Source organism: Sphaerodactylus townsendi, linkage group LG04 (assembly GCF_021028975.2).
Source record: "Sphaerodactylus townsendi isolate TG3544 linkage group LG04, MPM_Stown_v2.3, whole genome shotgun sequence".
NCBI classification, from domain to species: Eukaryota; Metazoa; Chordata; class Lepidosauria; order Squamata; family Sphaerodactylidae; genus Sphaerodactylus; species Sphaerodactylus townsendi.
In genome coordinates, this window is record NC_059428.1 from 144,102,461 (window position 1) to 144,115,158 (window position 12,698).

Consider the following 12,698-nt stretch of genomic DNA (forward strand, 5'->3'; position numbering starts at 1 on the left):
GGGGGGGGGGGGGGTGGGGGGGGGGGGGGGTGGGGGGGGGGGGGGGTGGGGGGGGGGGGGGGTGGGGGGGGGGGGGGGTGGGGGGGGGGGGGGGTGGGGGGGGGGGGGGGTGGGGGGGGGGGGGGGTGGGGGGGGGGGGGGGTGGGGGGGGGGGGGGGTGGGGGGGGGGGGGGGTGGGGGGGGGGGGGGGTGGGGGGGGGGGGGGGTGGGGGGGGGGGGGGGTGGGGGGGGGGGGGGGTGGGGGGGGGGGGGGGTGGGGGGGGGGGGGGGTGGGGGGGGGGGGGGGTGGGGGGGGGGGGGGGTGGGGGGGGGGGGGGGTGGGGGGGGGGGGGGGTGGGGGGGGGGGGGGGTGGGGGGGGGGGGGGGTGGGGGGGGGGGGGGGTGGGGGGGGGGGGGGGTGGGGGGGGGGGGGGGTGGGGGGGGGGGGGGGTGGGGGGGGGGGGGGGTGGGGGGGGGGGGGGGTGGGGGGGGGGGGGGGTGGGGGGGGGGGGGGGTGGGGGGGGGGGGGGGTGGGGGGGGGGGGGGGTGGGGGGGGGGGGGGGTGGGGGGGGGGGGGGGTGGGGGGGGGGGGGGGTGGGGGGGGGGGGGGGTGGGGGGGGGGGGGGGTGGGGGGGGGGGGGGGTGGGGGGGGGGGGGGGTGGGGGGGGGGGGGGGTGGGGGGGGGGGGGGGTGGGGGGGGGGGGGGGTGGGGGGGGGGGGGGGTGGGGGGGGGGGGGGGTGGGGGGGGGGGGGGGTGGGGGGGGGGGGGGGTGGGGGGGGGGGGGGGTGGGGGGGGGGGGGGGTGGGGGGGGGGGGGGGTGGGGGGGGGGGGGGGTGGGGGGGGGGGGGGGTGGGGGGGGGGGGGGGTGGGGGGGGGGGGGGGTGGGGGGGGGGGGGGGTGGGGGGGGGGGGGGGTGGGGGGGGGGGGGGGTGGGGGGGGGGGGGGGTGGGGGGGGGGGGGGGTGGGGGGGGGGGGGGGTGGGGGGGGGGGGGGGTGGGGGGGGGGGGGGGTGGGGGGGGGGGGGGGTGGGGGGGGGGGGGGGTGGGGGGGGGGGGGGGTGGGGGGGGGGGGGGGTGGGGGGGGGGGGGGGTGGGGGGGGGGGGGGGTGGGGGGGGGGGGGGGTGGGGGGGGGGGGGGGTGGGGGGGGGGGGGGGTGGGGGGGGGGGGGGGTGGGGGGGGGGGGGGGTGGGGGGGGGGGGGGGTGGGGGGGGGGGGGGGTGGGGGGGGGGGGGGGTGGGGGGGGGGGGGGGTGGGGGGGGGGGGGGGTGGGGGGGGGGGGGGGTGGGGGGGGGGGGGGGTGGGGGGGGGGGGGGGTGGGGGGGGGGGGGGGTGGGGGGGGGGGGGGGTGGGGGGGGGGGGGGGTGGGGGGGGGGGGGGGTGGGGGGGGGGGGGGGTGGGGGGGGGGGGGGGTGGGGGGGGGGGGGGGTGGGGGGGGGGGGGGGTGGGGGGGGGGGGGGGTGGGGGGGGGGGGGGGTGGGGGGGGGGGGGGGTGGGGGGGGGGGGGGGTGGGGGGGGGGGGGGGTGGGGGGGGGGGGGGGTGGGGGGGGGGGGGGGTGGGGGGGGGGGGGGGTGGGGGGGGGGGGGGGTGGGGGGGGGGGGGGGTGGGGGGGGGGGGGGGTGGGGGGGGGGGGGGGTGGGGGGGGGGGGGGGTGGGGGGGGGGGGGGGTGGGGGGGGGGGGGGGTGGGGGGGGGGGGGGGTGGGGGGGGGGGGGGGTGGGGGGGGGGGGGGGTGGGGGGGGGGGGGGGTGGGGGGGGGGGGGGGTGGGGGGGGGGGGGGGTGGGGGGGGGGGGGGGTGGGGGGGGGGGGGGGTGGGGGGGGGGGGGGGTGGGGGGGGGGGGGGGTGGGGGGGGGGGGGGGTGGGGGGGGGGGGGGGTGGGGGGGGGGGGGGGTGGGGGGGGGGGGGGGTGGGGGGGGGGGGGGGTGGGGGGGGGGGGGGGTGGGGGGGGGGGGGGGTGGGGGGGGGGGGGGGTGGGGGGGGGGGGGGGTGGGGGGGGGGGGGGGTGGGGGGGGGGGGGGGTGGGGGGGGGGGGGGGTGGGGGGGGGGGGGGGTGGGGGGGGGGGGGGGTGGGGGGGGGGGGGGGTGGGGGGGGGGGGGGGTGGGGGGGGGGGGGGGTGGGGGGGGGGGGGGGTGGGGGGGGGGGGGGGTGGGGGGGGGGGGGGGTGGGGGGGGGGGGGGGTGGGGGGGGGGGGGGGTGGGGGGGGGGGGGGGTGGGGGGGGGGGGGGGTGGGGGGGGGGGGGGGTGGGGGGGGGGGGGGGTGGGGGGGGGGGGGGGTGGGGGGGGGGGGGGGTGGGGGGGGGGGGGGGTGGGGGGGGGGGGGGGTGGGGGGGGGGGGGGGTGGGGGGGGGGGGGGGTGGGGGGGGGGGGGGGTGGGGGGGGGGGGGGGTGGGGGGGGGGGGGGGTGGGGGGGGGGGGGGGTGGGGGGGGGGGGGGGTGGGGGGGGGGGGGGGTGGGGGGGGGGGGGGGTGGGGGGGGGGGGGGGTGGGGGGGGGGGGGGGTGGGGGGGGGGGGGGGTGGGGGGGGGGGGGGGTGGGGGGGGGGGGGGGTGGGGGGGGGGGGGGGTGGGGGGGGGGGGGGGTGGGGGGGGGGGGGGGTGGGGGGGGGGGGGGGTGGGGGGGGGGGGGGGTGGGGGGGGGGGGGGGTGGGGGGGGGGGGGGGTGGGGGGGGGGGGGGGTGGGGGGGGGGGGGGGTGGGGGGGGGGGGGGGTGGGGGGGGGGGGGGGTGGGGGGGGGGGGGGGTGGGGGGGGGGGGGGGTGGGGGGGGGGGGGGGTGGGGGGGGGGGGGGGTGGGGGGGGGGGGGGGTGGGGGGGGGGGGGGGTGGGGGGGGGGGGGGGTGGGGGGGGGGGGGGGTGGGGGGGGGGGGGGGTGGGGGGGGGGGGGGGTGGGGGGGGGGGGGGGTGGGGGGGGGGGGGGGTGGGGGGGGGGGGGGGTGGGGGGGGGGGGGGGTGGGGGGGGGGGGGGGTGGGGGGGGGGGGGGGTGGGGGGGGGGGGGGGTGGGGGGGGGGGGGGGTGGGGGGGGGGGGGGGTGGGGGGGGGGGGGGGTGGGGGGGGGGGGGGGTGGGGGGGGGGGGGGGTGGGGGGGGGGGGGGGTGGGGGGGGGGGGGGGTGGGGGGGGGGGGGGGTGGGGGGGGGGGGGGGTGGGGGGGGGGGGGGGTGGGGGGGGGGGGGGGTGGGGGGGGGGGGGGGTGGGGGGGGGGGGGGGTGGGGGGGGGGGGGGGTGGGGGGGGGGGGGGGTGGGGGGGGGGGGGGGTGGGGGGGGGGGGGGGTGGGGGGGGGGGGGGGTGGGGGGGGGGGGGGGTGGGGGGGGGGGGGGGTGGGGGGGGGGGGGGGTGGGGGGGGGGGGGGGTGGGGGGGGGGGGGGGTGGGGGGGGGGGGGGGTGGGGGGGGGGGGGGGTGGGGGGGGGGGGGGGTGGGGGGGGGGGGGGGTGGGGGGGGGGGGGGGTGGGGGGGGGGGGGGGTGGGGGGGGGGGGGGGTGGGGGGGGGGGGGGGTGGGGGGGGGGGGGGGTGGGGGGGGGGGGGGGTGGGGGGGGGGGGGGGTGGGGGGGGGGGGGGGTGGGGGGGGGGGGGGGTGGGGGGGGGGGGGGGTGGGGGGGGGGGGGGGTGGGGGGGGGGGGGGGTGGGGGGGGGGGGGGGTGGGGGGGGGGGGGGGTGGGGGGGGGGGGGGGTGGGGGGGGGGGGGGGTGGGGGGGGGGGGGGGTGGGGGGGGGGGGGGGTGGGGGGGGGGGGGGGTGGGGGGGGGGGGGGGTGGGGGGGGGGGGGGGTGGGGGGGGGGGGGGGTGGGGGGGGGGGGGGGTGGGGGGGGGGGGGGGTGGGGGGGGGGGGGGGTGGGGGGGGGGGGGGGTGGGGGGGGGGGGGGGTGGGGGGGGGGGGGGGTGGGGGGGGGGGGGGGTGGGGGGGGGGGGGGGTGGGGGGGGGGGGGGGTGGGGGGGGGGGGGGGTGGGGGGGGGGGGGGGTGGGGGGGGGGGGGGGTGGGGGGGGGGGGGGGTGGGGGGGGGGGGGGGTGGGGGGGGGGGGGGGTGGGGGGGGGGGGGGGTGGGGGGGGGGGGGGGTGGGGGGGGGGGGGGGTGGGGGGGGGGGGGGGTGGGGGGGGGGGGGGGTGGGGGGGGGGGGGGGTGGGGGGGGGGGGGGGTGGGGGGGGGGGGGGGTGGGGGGGGGGGGGGGTGGGGGGGGGGGGGGGTGGGGGGGGGGGGGGGTGGGGGGGGGGGGGGGTGGGGGGGGGGGGGGGTGGGGGGGGGGGGGGGTGGGGGGGGGGGGGGGTGGGGGGGGGGGGGGGTGGGGGGGGGGGGGGGTGGGGGGGGGGGGGGGTGGGGGGGGGGGGGGGTGGGGGGGGGGGGGGGTGGGGGGGGGGGGGGGTGGGGGGGGGGGGGGGTGGGGGGGGGGGGGGGTGGGGGGGGGGGGGGGTGGGGGGGGGGGGGGGTGGGGGGGGGGGGGGGTGGGGGGGGGGGGGGGTGGGGGGGGGGGGGGGTGGGGGGGGGGGGGGGTGGGGGGGGGGGGGGGTGGGGGGGGGGGGGGGTGGGGGGGGGGGGGGGTGGGGGGGGGGGGGGGTGGGGGGGGGGGGGGGTGGGGGGGGGGGGGGGTGGGGGGGGGGGGGGGTGGGGGGGGGGGGGGGTGGGGGGGGGGGGGGGTGGGGGGGGGGGGGGGTGGGGGGGGGGGGGGGTGGGGGGGGGGGGGGGTGGGGGGGGGGGGGGGTGGGGGGGGGGGGGGGTGGGGGGGGGGGGGGGTGGGGGGGGGGGGGGGTGGGGGGGGGGGGGGGTGGGGGGGGGGGGGGGTGGGGGGGGGGGGGGGTGGGGGGGGGGGGGGGTGGGGGGGGGGGGGGGTGGGGGGGGGGGGGGGTGGGGGGGGGGGGGGGTGGGGGGGGGGGGGGGTGGGGGGGGGGGGGGGTGGGGGGGGGGGGGGGTGGGGGGGGGGGGGGGTGGGGGGGGGGGGGGGTGGGGGGGGGGGGGGGTGGGGGGGGGGGGGGGTGGGGGGGGGGGGGGGTGGGGGGGGGGGGGGGTGGGGGGGGGGGGGGGTGGGGGGGGGGGGGGGTGGGGGGGGGGGGGGGTGGGGGGGGGGGGGGGTGGGGGGGGGGGGGGGTGGGGGGGGGGGGGGGTGGGGGGGGGGGGGGGTGGGGGGGGGGGGGGGTGGGGGGGGGGGGGGGTGGGGGGGGGGGGGGGTGGGGGGGGGGGGGGGTGGGGGGGGGGGGGGGTGGGGGGGGGGGGGGGTGGGGGGGGGGGGGGGTGGGGGGGGGGGGGGGTGGGGGGGGGGGGGGGTGGGGGGGGGGGGGGGTGGGGGGGGGGGGGGGTGGGGGGGGGGGGGGGTGGGGGGGGGGGGGGGTGGGGGGGGGGGGGGGTGGGGGGGGGGGGGGGTGGGGGGGGGGGGGGGTGGGGGGGGGGGGGGGTGGGGGGGGGGGGGGGTGGGGGGGGGGGGGGGTGGGGGGGGGGGGGGGTGGGGGGGGGGGGGGGTGGGGGGGGGGGGGGGTGGGGGGGGGGGGGGGTGGGGGGGGGGGGGGGTGGGGGGGGGGGGGGGTGGGGGGGGGGGGGGGTGGGGGGGGGGGGGGGTGGGGGGGGGGGGGGGTGGGGGGGGGGGGGGGTGGGGGGGGGGGGGGGTGGGGGGGGGGGGGGGTGGGGGGGGGGGGGGGTGGGGGGGGGGGGGGGTGGGGGGGGGGGGGGGTGGGGGGGGGGGGGGGTGGGGGGGGGGGGGGGTGGGGGGGGGGGGGGGTGGGGGGGGGGGGGGGTGGGGGGGGGGGGGGGTGGGGGGGGGGGGGGGTGGGGGGGGGGGGGGGTGGGGGGGGGGGGGGGTGGGGGGGGGGGGGGGTGGGGGGGGGGGGGGGTGGGGGGGGGGGGGGGTGGGGGGGGGGGGGGGTGGGGGGGGGGGGGGGTGGGGGGGGGGGGGGGTGGGGGGGGGGGGGGGTGGGGGGGGGGGGGGGTGGGGGGGGGGGGGGGTGGGGGGGGGGGGGGGTGGGGGGGGGGGGGGGTGGGGGGGGGGGGGGGTGGGGGGGGGGGGGGGTGGGGGGGGGGGGGGGTGGGGGGGGGGGGGGGTGGGGGGGGGGGGGGGTGGGGGGGGGGGGGGGTGGGGGGGGGGGGGGGTGGGGGGGGGGGGGGGTGGGGGGGGGGGGGGGTGGGGGGGGGGGGGGGTGGGGGGGGGGGGGGGTGGGGGGGGGGGGGGGTGGGGGGGGGGGGGGGTGGGGGGGGGGGGGGGTGGGGGGGGGGGGGGGTGGGGGGGGGGGGGGGTGGGGGGGGGGGGGGGTGGGGGGGGGGGGGGGTGGGGGGGGGGGGGGGTGGGGGGGGGGGGGGGTGGGGGGGGGGGGGGGTGGGGGGGGGGGGGGGTGGGGGGGGGGGGGGGTGGGGGGGGGGGGGGGTGGGGGGGGGGGGGGGTGGGGGGGGGGGGGGGTGGGGGGGGGGGGGGGTGGGGGGGGGGGGGGGTGGGGGGGGGGGGGGGTGGGGGGGGGGGGGGGTGGGGGGGGGGGGGGGTGGGGGGGGGGGGGGGTGGGGGGGGGGGGGGGTGGGGGGGGGGGGGGGTGGGGGGGGGGGGGGGTGGGGGGGGGGGGGGGTGGGGGGGGGGGGGGGTGGGGGGGGGGGGGGGTGGGGGGGGGGGGGGGTGGGGGGGGGGGGGGGTGGGGGGGGGGGGGGGTGGGGGGGGGGGGGGGTGGGGGGGGGGGGGGGTGGGGGGGGGGGGGGGTGGGGGGGGGGGGGGGTGGGGGGGGGGGGGGGTGGGGGGGGGGGGGGGTGGGGGGGGGGGGGGGTGGGGGGGGGGGGGGGTGGGGGGGGGGGGGGGTGGGGGGGGGGGGGGGTGGGGGGGGGGGGGGGTGGGGGGGGGGGGGGGTGGGGGGGGGGGGGGGTGGGGGGGGGGGGGGGTGGGGGGGGGGGGGGGTGGGGGGGGGGGGGGGTGGGGGGGGGGGGGGGTGGGGGGGGGGGGGGGTGGGGGGGGGGGGGGGTGGGGGGGGGGGGGGGTGGGGGGGGGGGGGGGTGGGGGGGGGGGGGGGTGGGGGGGGGGGGGGGTGGGGGGGGGGGGGGGTGGGGGGGGGGGGGGGTGGGGGGGGGGGGGGGTGGGGGGGGGGGGGGGTGGGGGGGGGGGGGGGTGGGGGGGGGGGGGGGTGGGGGGGGGGGGGGGTGGGGGGGGGGGGGGGTGGGGGGGGGGGGGGGTGGGGGGGGGGGGGGGTGGGGGGGGGGGGGGGTGGGGGGGGGGGGGGGTGGGGGGGGGGGGGGGTGGGGGGGGGGGGGGGTGGGGGGGGGGGGGGGTGGGGGGGGGGGGGGGTGGGGGGGGGGGGGGGTGGGGGGGGGGGGGGGTGGGGGGGGGGGGGGGTGGGGGGGGGGGGGGGTGGGGGGGGGGGGGGGTGGGGGGGGGGGGGGGTGGGGGGGGGGGGGGGTGGGGGGGGGGGGGGGTGGGGGGGGGGGGGGGTGGGGGGGGGGGGGGGTGGGGGGGGGGGGGGGTGGGGGGGGGGGGGGGTGGGGGGGGGGGGGGGTGGGGGGGGGGGGGGGTGGGGGGGGGGGGGGGTGGGGGGGGGGGGGGGTGGGGGGGGGGGGGGGTGGGGGGGGGGGGGGGTGGGGGGGGGGGGGGGTGGGGGGGGGGGGGGGTGGGGGGGGGGGGGGGTGGGGGGGGGGGGGGGTGGGGGGGGGGGGGGGTGGGGGGGGGGGGGGGTGGGGGGGGGGGGGGGTGGGGGGGGGGGGGGGTGGGGGGGGGGGGGGGTGGGGGGGGGGGGGGGTGGGGGGGGGGGGGGGTGGGGGGGGGGGGGGGTGGGGGGGGGGGGGGGTGGGGGGGGGGGGGGGTGGGGGGGGGGGGGGGTGGGGGGGGGGGGGGGTGGGGGGGGGGGGGGGTGGGGGGGGGGGGGGGTGGGGGGGGGGGGGGGTGGGGGGGGGGGGGGGTGGGGGGGGGGGGGGGTGGGGGGGGGGGGGGGTGGGGGGGGGGGGGGGTGGGGGGGGGGGGGGGTGGGGGGGGGGGGGGGTGGGGGGGGGGGGGGGTGGGGGGGGGGGGGGGTGGGGGGGGGGGGGGGTGGGGGGGGGGGGGGGTGGGGGGGGGGGGGGGTGGGGGGGGGGGGGGGTGGGGGGGGGGGGGGGTGGGGGGGGGGGGGGGTGGGGGGGGGGGGGGGTGGGGGGGGGGGGGGGTGGGGGGGGGGGGGGGTGGGGGGGGGGGGGGGTGGGGGGGGGGGGGGGTGGGGGGGGGGGGGGGTGGGGGGGGGGGGGGGTGGGGGGGGGGGGGGGTGGGGGGGGGGGGGGGTGGGGGGGGGGGGGGGTGGGGGGGGGGGGGGGTGGGGGGGGGGGGGGGTGGGGGGGGGGGGGGGTGGGGGGGGGGGGGGGTGGGGGGGGGGGGGGGTGGGGGGGGGGGGGGGTGGGGGGGGGGGGGGGTGGGGGGGGGGGGGGGTGGGGGGGGGGGGGGGTGGGGGGGGGGGGGGGTGGGGGGGGGGGGGGGTGGGGGGGGGGGGGGGTGGGGGGGGGGGGGGGTGGGGGGGGGGGGGGGTGGGGGGGGGGGGGGGTGGGGGGGGGGGGGGGTGGGGGGGGGGGGGGGTGGGGGGGGGGGGGGGTGGGGGGGGGGGGGGGTGGGGGGGGGGGGGGGTGGGGGGGGGGGGGGGTGGGGGGGGGGGGGGGTGGGGGGGGGGGGGGGTGGGGGGGGGGGGGGGTGGGGGGGGGGGGGGGTGGGGGGGGGGGGGGGTGGGGGGGGGGGGGGGTGGGGGGGGGGGGGGGTGGGGGGGGGGGGGGGTGGGGGGGGGGGGGGGTGGGGGGGGGGGGGGGTGGGGGGGGGGGGGGGTGGGGGGGGGGGGGGGTGGGGGGGGGGGGGGGTGGGGGGGGGGGGGGGTGGGGGGGGGGGGGGGTGGGGGGGGGGGGGGGTGGGGGGGGGGGGGGGTGGGGGGGGGGGGGGGTGGGGGGGGGGGGGGGTGGGGGGGGGGGGGGGTGGGGGGGGGGGGGGGTGGGGGGGGGGGGGGGTGGGGGGGGGGGGGGGTGGGGGGGGGGGGGGGTGGGGGGGGGGGGGGGTGGGGGGGGGGGGGGGTGGGGGGGGGGGGGGGTGGGGGGGGGGGGGGGTGGGGGGGGGGGGGGGTGGGGGGGGGGGGGGGTGGGGGGGGGGGGGGGTGGGGGGGGGGGGGGGTGGGGGGGGGGGGGGGTGGGGGGGGGGGGGGGTGGGGGGGGGGGGGGGTGGGGGGGGGGGGGGGTGGGGGGGGGGGGGGGTGGGGGGGGGGGGGGGTGGGGGGGGGGGGGGGTGGGGGGGGGGGGGGGTGGGGGGGGGGGGGGGTGGGGGGGGGGGGGGGTGGGGGGGGGGGGGGGTGGGGGGGGGGGGGGGTGGGGGGGGGGGGGGGTGGGGGGGGGGGGGGGTGGGGGGGGGGGGGGGTGGGGGGGGGGGGGGGTGGGGGGGGGGGGGGGTGGGGGGGGGGGGGGGTGGGGGGGGGGGGGGGTGGGGGGGGGGGGGGGTGGGGGGGGGGGGGGGTGGGGGGGGGGGGGGGTGGGGGGGGGGGGGGGTGGGGGGGGGGGGGGGTGGGGGGGGGGGGGGGTGGGGGGGGGGGGGGGTGGGGGGGGGGGGGGGTGGGGGGGGGGGGGGGTGGGGGGGGGGGGGGGTGGGGGGGGGGGGGGGTGGGGGGGGGGGGGGGTGGGGGGGGGGGGGGGTGGGGGGGGGGGGGGGTGGGGGGGGGGGGGGGTGGGGGGGGGGGGGGGTGGGGGGGGGGGGGGGTGGGGGGGGGGGGGGGTGGGGGGGGGGGGGGGTGGGGGGGGGGGGGGGTGGGGGGGGGGGGGGGTGGGGGGGGGGGGGGGTGGGGGGGGGGGGGGGTGGGGGGGGGGGGGGGTGGGGGGGGGGGGGGGTGGGGGGGGGGGGGGGTGGGGGGGGGGGGGGGTGGGGGGGGGGGGGGGTGGGGGGGGGGGGGGGTGGGGGGGGGGGGGGGTGGGGGGGGGGGGGGGTGGGGGGGGGGGGGGGTGGGGGGGGGGGGGGGTGGGGGGGGGGGGGGGTGGGGGGGGGGGGGGGTGGGGGGGGGGGGGGGTGGGGGGGGGGGGGGGTGGGGGGGGGGGGGGGTGGGGGGGGGGGGGGGTGGGGGGGGGGGGGGGTGGGGGGGGGGGGGGGTGGGGGGGGGGGGGGGTGGGGGGGGGGGGGGGTGGGGGGGGGGGGGGGTGGGGGGGGGGGGGGGTGGGGGGGGGGGGGGGTGGGGGGGGGGGGGGGTGGGGGGGGGGGGGGGTGGGGGGGGGGGGGGGTGGGGGGGGGGGGGGGTGGGGGGGGGGGGGGGTGGGGGGGGGGGGGGGTGGGGGGGGGGGGGGGTGGGGGGGGGGGGGGGTGGGGGGGGGGGGGGGTGGGGGGGGGGGGGGGTGGGGGGGGGGGGGGGTGGGGGGGGGGGGGGGTGGGGGGGGGGGGGGGTGGGGGGGGGGGGGGGTGGGGGGGGGGGGGGGTGGGGGGGGGGGGGGGTGGGGGGGGGGGGGGGTGGGGGGGGGGGGGGGTGGGGGGGGGGGGGGGTGGGGGGGGGGGGGGGTGGGGGGGGGGGGGGGTGGGGGGGGGGGGGGGTGGGGGGGGGGGGGGGTGGGGGGGGGGGGGGGTGGGGGGGGGGGGGGGTGGGGGGGGGGGGGGGTGGGGGGGGGGGGGGGTGGGGGGGGGGGGGGGTGGGGGGGGGGGGGGGTGGGGGGGGGGGGGGGTGGGGGGGGGGGGGGGTGGGGGGGGGGGGGGGTGGGGGGGGGGGGGGGTGGGGGGGGGGGGGGGTGGGGGGGGGGGGGGGTGGGGGGGGGGGGGGGTGGGGGGGGGGGGGGGTGGGGGGGGGGGGGGGTGGGGGGGGGGGGGGGTGGGGGGGGGGGGGGGTGGGGGGGGGGGGGGGTGGGGGGGGGGGGGGGTGGGGGGGGGGGGGGGTGGGGGGGGGGGGGGGTGGGGGGGGGGGGGGGTGGGGGGGGGGGGGGGTGGGGGGGGGGGGGGGTGGGGGGGGGGGGGGGTGGGGGGGGGGGGGGGTGGGGGGGGGGGGGGGTGGGGGGGGGGGGGGGTGGGGGGGGGGGGGGGTGGGGGGGGGGGGGGGTGGGGGGGGGGGGGGGTGGGGGGGGGGGGGGGTGGGGGGGGGGGGGGGTGGGGGGGGGGGGGGGTGGGGGGGGGGGGGGGTGGGGGGGGGGGGGGGTGGGGGGGGGGGGGGGTGGGGGGGGGGGGGGGTGGGGGGGGGGGGGGGTGGGGGGGGGGGGGGGTGGGGGGGGGGGGGGGTGGGGGGGGGGGGGGGTGGGGGGGGGGGGGGGTGGGGGGGGGGGGGGGTGGGGGGGGGGGGGGGTGGGGGGGGGGGGGGGTGGGGGGGGGGGGGGGTGGGGGGGGGGGGGGGTGGGGGGGGGGGGGGGTGGGGGGGGGGGGGGGTGGGGGGGGGGGGGGGTGGGGGGGGGGGGGGGTGGGGGGGGGGGGGGGTGGGGGGGGGGGGGGGTGGGGGGGGGGGGGGGTGGGGGGGGGGGGGGGTGGGGGGGGGGGGGGGTGGGGGGGGGGGGGGGTGGGGGGGGGGGGGGGTGGGGGGGGGGGGGGGTGGGGGGGGGGGGGGGTGGGGGGGGGGGGGGGTGGGGGGGGGGGGGGGTGGGGGGGGGGGGGGGTGGGGGGGGGGGGGGGTGGGGGGGGGGGGGGGTGGGGGGGGGGGGGGGTGGGGGGGGGGGGGGGTGGGGGGGGGGGGGGGTGGGGGGGGGGGGGGGTGGGGGGGGGGGGGGGTGGGGGGGGGGGGGGGTGGGGGGGGGGGGGGGTGGGGGGGGGGGGGGGTGGGGGGGGGGGGGGGTGGGGGGGGGGGGGGGTGGGGGGGGGGGGGGGTGGGGGGGGGGGGGGGTGGGGGGGGGGGGGGGTGGGGGGGGGGGGGGGTGGGGGGGGGGGGGGGTGGGGGGGGGGGGGGGTGGGGGGGGGGGGGGGTGGGGGGGGGGGGGGGTGGGGGGGGGGGGGGGTGGGGGGGGGGGGGGGTGGGGGGGGGGGGGGGTGGGGGGGGGGGGGGGTGGGGGGGGGGGGGGGTGGGGGGGGGGGGGGGTGGGGGGGGGGGGGGGTGGGGGGGGGGGGGGGTGGGGGGGGGGGGGGGTGGGGGGGGGGGGGGGTGGGGGGGGGGGGGGGTGGGGGGGGGGGGGGGTGGGGGGGGGGGGGGGTGGGGGGGGGGGGGGGTGGGGGGGGGGGGGGGTGGGGGGGGGGGGGGGTGGGGGGGGGGGGGGGTGGGGGGGGGGGGGGGTGGGGGGGGGGGGGGGTGGGGGGGGGGGGGGGTGGGGGGGGGGGGGGGTGGGGGGGGGGGGGGGTGGGGGGGGGGGGGGGTGGGGGGGGGGGGGGGTGGGGGGGGGGGGGGGTGGGGGGGGGGGGGGGTGGGGGGGGGGGGGGGTGGGGGGGGGGGGGGGTGGGGGGGGGGGGGGGTGGGGGGGGGGGGGGGTGGGGGGGGGGGGGGGTGGGGGGGGGGGGGGGTGGGGGGGGGGGGGGGTGGGGGGGGGGGGGGGTGGGGGGGGGGGGGGGTGGGGGGGGGGGGGGGTGGGGGGGGGGGGGGGTGGGGGGGGGGGGGGGTGGGGGGGGGGGGGGGTGGGGGGGGGGGGGGGTGGGGGGGGGGGGGGGTGGGGGGGGGGGGGGGTGGGGGGGGGGGGGGGTGGGGGGGGGGGGGGGTGGGGGGGGGGGGGGGTGGGGGGGGGGGGGGGTGGGGGGGGGGGGGGGTGGGGGGGGGGGGGGGTGGGGGGGGGGGGGGGTGGGGGGGGGGGGGGGTGGGGGGGGGGGGGGGTGGGGGGGGGGGGGGGTGGGGGGGGGGGGGGGTGGGGGGGGGGGGGGGTGGGGGGGGGGGGGGGTGGGGGGGGGGGGGGGTGGGGGGGGGGG

General features: G+C 93.8%; 1 protein-coding gene across 12 annotated transcripts in view; it reads right to left on the reverse strand.

Moving 5' to 3' along the window:
- The window catches only part of RBFOX1 (RNA binding fox-1 homolog 1), a 1,291,038-nt gene that overhangs the window by 1,130,794 nt on the left and 147,546 nt on the right, over nucleotides 1–12,698 (reverse strand). The window lies entirely within an intron of this gene.